We start from the raw sequence: 6,779 nt of genomic DNA on the forward strand, positions 1-6,779 counted from the left end.
CGTTCGTGCCACAAGACATACCAGTCAGCAAGATGGATCGACTGGTAAACAATATTCAAGCTGATAATCTCATCTCGTTTTCAGATGATGAGATTCCATCAGGAGGAAGGGGCCGAACGAAGGCGTTACACATTACCACCTACTGTAAGGGGCACGCTTTACCAAGTGTCTTAATCGATAATGGTTCAGCCTTGAACGTGATGCCTTTGATTACATTGAAGAGGCTACCAATAGATACCTCTCATATGAGAGCTTGTCAGAATGTGGTCCGAGCATTTGATGGGACCAAAAGAGAGGTAGTCGGAAAGATTGAGGTACCATTGACCATCGGACCAGCCACCTATAATGTCGAGTTCCTTGTGATGGATATCATGCCGTCCTATAGCTGTCTTTTGGGAAGGCCGTGGATTCATCAGGCAGGTGCAGTACCCTCCACGTTGCACCAGAAAGTTAAATTTGTCATTGACGGGGCCTTAGTAATCATCAACGCTGAGGAGGATATCGTGGCAAGCGTGACCACGGAGGCTCCATACATCGAAGTAGACGAGGAAGCGGTAGAATGTTCGTTCCGCTCTTTGGAGTTCGTGAATGCCACATTTGTGGCAGAAGGAAAGAGAATCCCAAGACCTCGACTCTCCAAATGCACAAGGATGGAGATAAAGCAAACCCTAGGCCGAGGCGCCAGAACCGGGAGAGGTTTTGGGAAATATTTGCAAGGGATGATCAATCCTGTCATTCCTATCCCAAAATCAGACCAATTTGGGCTCGGTTTTCAGCCCGGTTATCATGAAAAGAGAAAGGAAATCCAAAAGAACCGGGAGAGAAGGTTAGCTAGATTGACTGGAAACGAACTCCAAGGGAAGCCTATGACATTCCCGCCGCTTTTCAGAACATTCAAGTCAGGTGGTTATGTGTTTGAGACCACCACATCCGAGTTAGAAACGGCTCTGGAAGATCTGAACGTTAATGCCGTGACCACAGAAGATGTTGACAACGGAGATAGGTCTGGGATATGCCTTCTGCCACATGGGTTCGTGCCTAGCAGTTGGTCGGTGGAAGAACTACCTGTGGTTTACAAGAATCTTTCAGAGTAATATTCGAACTATCCCTATTTGCCTATACCCGGGGCAATAGGTGATCTTTTGTAAGGGTGAATAAATATTTTGTTTAAGTTTAATAAAGGATGCATTTTTTTTCCTTTTCCATGGCAAACAAATTTTTCTTTTTATTTATTATCTATCTCCCTCATTCCAGTACTTCATTTCCAGTTACTCTCAAAGTTAGTTCTTGACCATTCCGTGTGGGATATTATCCTCTCACACATACACATCTTCTTCCTTTCAGGTTCCCAGATAACGATAATGTGGGCACTAATGACCCTGATCCGGAGGTGGATTTTGAATCAACCATTTGTCTTGGGGAATTTGAAGAATGCGATAATGAAGAAGAGTACAACTTGCCTACCGAATTGTTGAGAATGATAGAAAAAGAAGAAAAGCAAAATATTGCCACATGAGGAGGCGATCGAAATCTTAAATTTGGGCACTGAGGAAGATCGAAAGGAGGTTAAAATCGGTACAACTCTTTCGACTGAAGCAAGAAAAAACCTGATAGCCTTACTTCAGGAGTACGAAGATGTGTTTGCTTGGTCGTATCAAGACATGCCGGGACTAGACACAGATATGGTAGTTCACAAACTGCCAATCAAACCAGAATTCAAACCAGTGCAGCAAAAACTAAGAAGAATGCGACCAGAAATGCTCCTTAAGATCAAGGAAGAAGTTAAAAAGCAATTTGATGTCGGTTTTCTCCAAGTGGCCAAATACCCTGAGTGGGTAGCCAACATAGTGCCTGTGCCGAAAAAGGACGGGAAAGTACGCATGTGTGTCGATTACCGGGACCTTAATAAGGCCAGTCCCAAGGACAACTTTCCTCTGCCACACATAGACACTTTGGTGGACAATACGGCCGGGAACGCCTACTTTTCATTCATGGATGGATTTTCGGGGTACAATCAGATCAAGATGCATCCCGAAGACATGGAGAAGACCACTTTCGTCACAATGTGGGGAACTTTCTGTTACAAAGTGATGCCTTTCGGATTAAAGAATGCTGGGGCAACATATCAGAGGGCTATGGTTACCTTGTTCCACGACATGATGCACCAAGAGATCGAAGTTTATGTTGACGACATGATTGTTAAGGCACAAACCGAGAATGAACATGTCAAGAATCTGAAGAAGCTCTTCCAGAGATTGAGAAAGTTCCAACTGAGACTAAACCCTAGCAAGTGTACCTTCGGGTAACATCTGGAAAACTACTAGGCTTTATAGTCAGCAGGAGAGGCATACAGGTCGATCCAGATAAGGTTAAGGCTATCCAGAATCTACCCCCACCACGAACCCAAAAAGAAGTCCGAGGTTTTTTGGGCAGACTAAACTACATAGCTCGGTTCATCTCTCAGTTAACCGACAAATGTGACCCCATCTTTCGTCTCCTCCGAAAGAATAGCCCTGGAACATGGGATGAAAATTGTCAAATTGCATTTGAGAAGGTAAAAGAGTACCTGTCCCACGCTCCTATACTGATGTCCCCTATCCCAGGAAAACCTCTGTTCCTGTATCTCTCCATATTCGAAAGCTCCATGGGGTGTGTCCTGGGTCAGCATGACGAGTCTGGGAAGAAGGAAAGAGCCATCTACTACTTAAGCAAGAAGTTCACCGATTGCGAGGTCCGATATCCTCCTATTGAGAAGGTCTGTTGTGCCCTGGTATGGGCTACAAAAAGACTTCGACAATACATGTTGTATCACACCACTTGGCTGATTTCCAAGTTAGACCCTCTAAAATACATGATGGGTGTACCTGCTCTATCCGGAAGGTTAGCCCGATGGCAGATGCTTTTGTCTGAATTTGACATCGAATACGTGAGCCAAAAAGCCGTAAAAGGCAGCGCCATATCCGATTTTTTGGCAAGCAGAACTGATGAGAGCTATGAGCCGCTGGACTTTGATTTCCCAGACGAGGACTTAATGGCCATATCTTTAGAGGAAGCAAGCATTTCAACGGACGGTTCCTGGAGAATGCACTTCGATGGGGCATCAAATGCACTAGGACATGGCATCGGGGCAATTCTAGTCTCCCCAGAAGGGAGTCACTACCCATTTACCAGCAGACTGAACTTTGATTGTACCAATAACATGGCAGAATATGAAGCCTGTGTCTTGGGAATTCGGGCTGCACTGGGGCAAAATATAAAGACTTTGCGGGTGTATGGAGACTCAGCCTTAGTAATCTACCAGCTCCGAGGAGAGTGGGAAACCAAAGATATAAAGCTGTTAGAGTACCGAAAACTAGTGTTGAATCTGCTCGAAGAGTTCGACGAAGTCACCTTCCACTACGTGCCTAGAGAAGAAAATCAAATGGCTGACGCTTTACCTACCTTGGCTGCCACATTCAAGACTGGCGAGGGGTCTGAAATGATGCCAATTAACATGCAGTCGTATGAGTATCCAGCTCATTGTTACCAAATTGAAGAAGTGAAAGATACTAAGCCTTGGTACTACGACATTCTGCAGTATATCAAGCATCGGAGTTATCCAGAAAAAGCCACTGAAACCGATAAGAGAACCCTTAGAAGGTTGGCAGCTGGATATGTCCTTGACAGAGAGGTTTTATACAAGAAAAGCCATAACCAAGTTCTGTTAAGGTGCGTCGATACTGAAGAGGCAAAAATGATAGTGGAAGAAGTACATGATGGGGTTTGTGGAGCACATGCAAATGGACATATGATGTCAAGACAAATAATGAGATGCGGATATTTTTGGTCCACACTGGAAAGTGATTGCATCAACTATGCTAGGAGATGTCATAAATGTCAGATTTATGGAGACAAGATAAATGTTCCACCCCATCCACTTCATGTAATGACGTCACCATGGCCTTTTTCCGTGTGGGGCATGGACGTTATCGGGCAAATCCATCCGAAGGCTTCGAATGGTCACCGTTTCATTCTCGTAGCAATTGATTATTTCACGAAATGGGTAGAGGCGCGTCATACGCCAGTGTCACTCAATCCACTATTTGCAAGTTTCTGAAGAAAGAAATTATATGTCGGTATGGTCTACCTGAAAGGATTATCACCGATAACGCAACAAACTTGAACAACAAGATGATGAGTGCTGCTTGCGAACAGTTCAACATAAAACATCACAATTCCACTGCTTACAGACCAAAGATGAACGGAGCAGTAGAAGCAGCAAATAAAAATATTAAGAAGATAGTGGAGAAAACAACTGAAACTTACAAAGACTGGCATGAGAAGTTGCCTTTTGCTTTGTTCGCTTATCGAACCTCGGTACGAACTTCGACTGGGGCAACTCCATTTTCACTAGCCTATGGAATGGAAGCAGTGCTACCCATTGAAGTCGAGATTCCGTCTCTCAGGGTCTTGTCAGAAGTCAAACTGGATGATGCAGAATGGGCACAATCCAGATATGATCAGCTTAATCTGATAGATGAAAAGAGACTGAAAGCCATTCATCATGGTCAAATCTATCAGAAACGAATGATCCGAGCACATGACAAAAAGGTGCGCCCGAGAATGTTCCGCGAAGGGGATCTAGTGCTAAAAAGAATTTGGCCAGTCCATAAAGATGTCCGAGGAAAATGGACGCCAAATTGGGAAGGACCTTATGTCGTGAAAAAGGCTTTCTCCGGAGGAGCCCTCGTCCTGGCTGAAATGGACGGACCTGAACTACCACATCCCATCAACTCGGACGCAGTCAAGAAATACTTCGCTTAGGATGAAAACCCGAGAGGGCGTCCTAAGTTTAAAAAAAAAAAAAAAAAAAAAAAACGTTTAGGGTGAAAACCCGAAAGGGCGCCCTAAATTGAAAACAGAAAAAGGAAAAAGAAGAGAAATAAGGTGGGTTCAAGATGAAAACCCGCAAAGGGCGTCTTGCAACTAAGGATGGGTCCAAGTTGAAAACCCGGAAAGGGCAATTTGGATATCAACGGTGGAAAATCCCGGCACATGAATCTTCTACGAACCCAACAAATCGGAGAAATGTCGCACCCTCCCAAACGTTGTCGCATTTCAAAGATCCTTTGGCAAAGGCTGCACTCAAAGTCACCAAACGGCTTTTCAACTCAGAAGTGCCCACGTTATCGAGATCTAAGACATTCATTTACACATCATTGTGTATTCGTTTTCTAGAATGTTTGCCATGTATTATTTGTTCTTCTCCTCCCTTATGAATAAAGACCATCTTTCCTCCAATACCTTTTGAGCATCTTGAATTAGATTTAAACCTAATGGTTTATTTATTTTTATGAAAGATAATCGCATATTGCTGTACAAAGATTCATTGAAAAGTACAGGTACCCAGAAGCCGATCAAGGCTCATGCACATGCTTGAGATGGTTGAGGAGCATCTTCAAAAAAAAAAAAAAAAAAAAATCATCAAACATTTGAAGAATTCAAGAACGGAGATCGGAACTTCAAGCTCAAGAATCAACAACGACAGGCCACCGGAGATCGAGATTACTCTCCAGAGCTCAGAATAACATATGTTGCATATGCATTTTAGGCATACCTAAGAGCATGACATCCATAACATCACATATATGCATATCTTTGCAGGTTTTACCCAGAGCCAATTTCAACTTCACAACGAAGGATATTGGACTCCAGACAACGTAAGTTCAACTTCACGACGAAGGGACCGCTGGTTGTCAACAAACATTTCTCAATTTCAGAGCCAATTTCAAACTTCACAACGAAGGATATTGGGCTCCAGACAACGTAAGTTCAACTTCACGACGAAGGGACCGCTGGTTGTCAACAAACATTTCCCAATTCCGGAGCCAATTTCAACTTCACAACGAAGGATATTGGACTCCAGACAACGTAAGTTCAACTTCACGACGAAGGGACCGCTGGTTGTCAACAAACATTTCTCAATTTCAGAGCCAACTTCAAACTTCACAACGAAAGATATTGGGCTCCAGACAACGTAAGTTCAACTTCACGACGAAGGGACCGCTGGTTGTCAACAAACATTTCTCAATTTCAGAGCCAATTTCAACTTCACAACGAAGGATATTGGACTCCAGACAACGTAAGTTCAACTTCACGACGAAGGGACCGCTGGTTGTCAACAAACATTTCTCAAATTCGGAGCCAATTTCAACTTCACAACGAAGGATATTGGACTCCAGGCAACGCAAGTTCAACTTCACGACGAAGGGACCGCTGGTTGTCAACAAACATTTCCCAATTTCAGCTCCACAACGGAGTATCTTTGGCTAGAAGACGATCCATGAGCTACCTCCAGAACTCTGAGTTCGATTTCAGCTTCACGAGTTTGATTTCAATTTCACGACGAAGGATTCAGGCTCAGAATCTTCCAGTTTTTAACTCAACCTCATGACGAGGGAGTCATCTCGTGTTTTTAAAAAAAAAAACAGTCTCAACATCGAATTTCAACTCTACGACAGAGGATATTCGATATGGACGAAATTTATGTCTTTTAATCTTTGCTCTATCTTCGTTACACGACAATGAGCAAAGAGGGGCAGCTGAATACACTAATTTCGTCCTTATATTATACAATATATATATTTATATTATAAATTATATTTACATTTTTTTTTTCTTTTTCTTCTCAGGGCCCAACAGTGGACCAAACCCAAAGTTTCCAGAAACCCTAGCAGTTTCCCTCCTTAGCGCCGCATACCCAGGGACTCCCCATGCTCCACGCCTCGCCAGCTGCTCAA

Source organism: Hibiscus syriacus, unplaced genomic scaffold (genome assembly GCF_006381635.1).
Source record: "Hibiscus syriacus cultivar Baekdansim isolate YM2019G1 unplaced genomic scaffold, ASM638163v2 tig00117028_pilon, whole genome shotgun sequence".
Lineage (NCBI taxonomy): Eukaryota > Viridiplantae > Streptophyta > Magnoliopsida > Malvales > Malvaceae > Hibiscus > Hibiscus syriacus.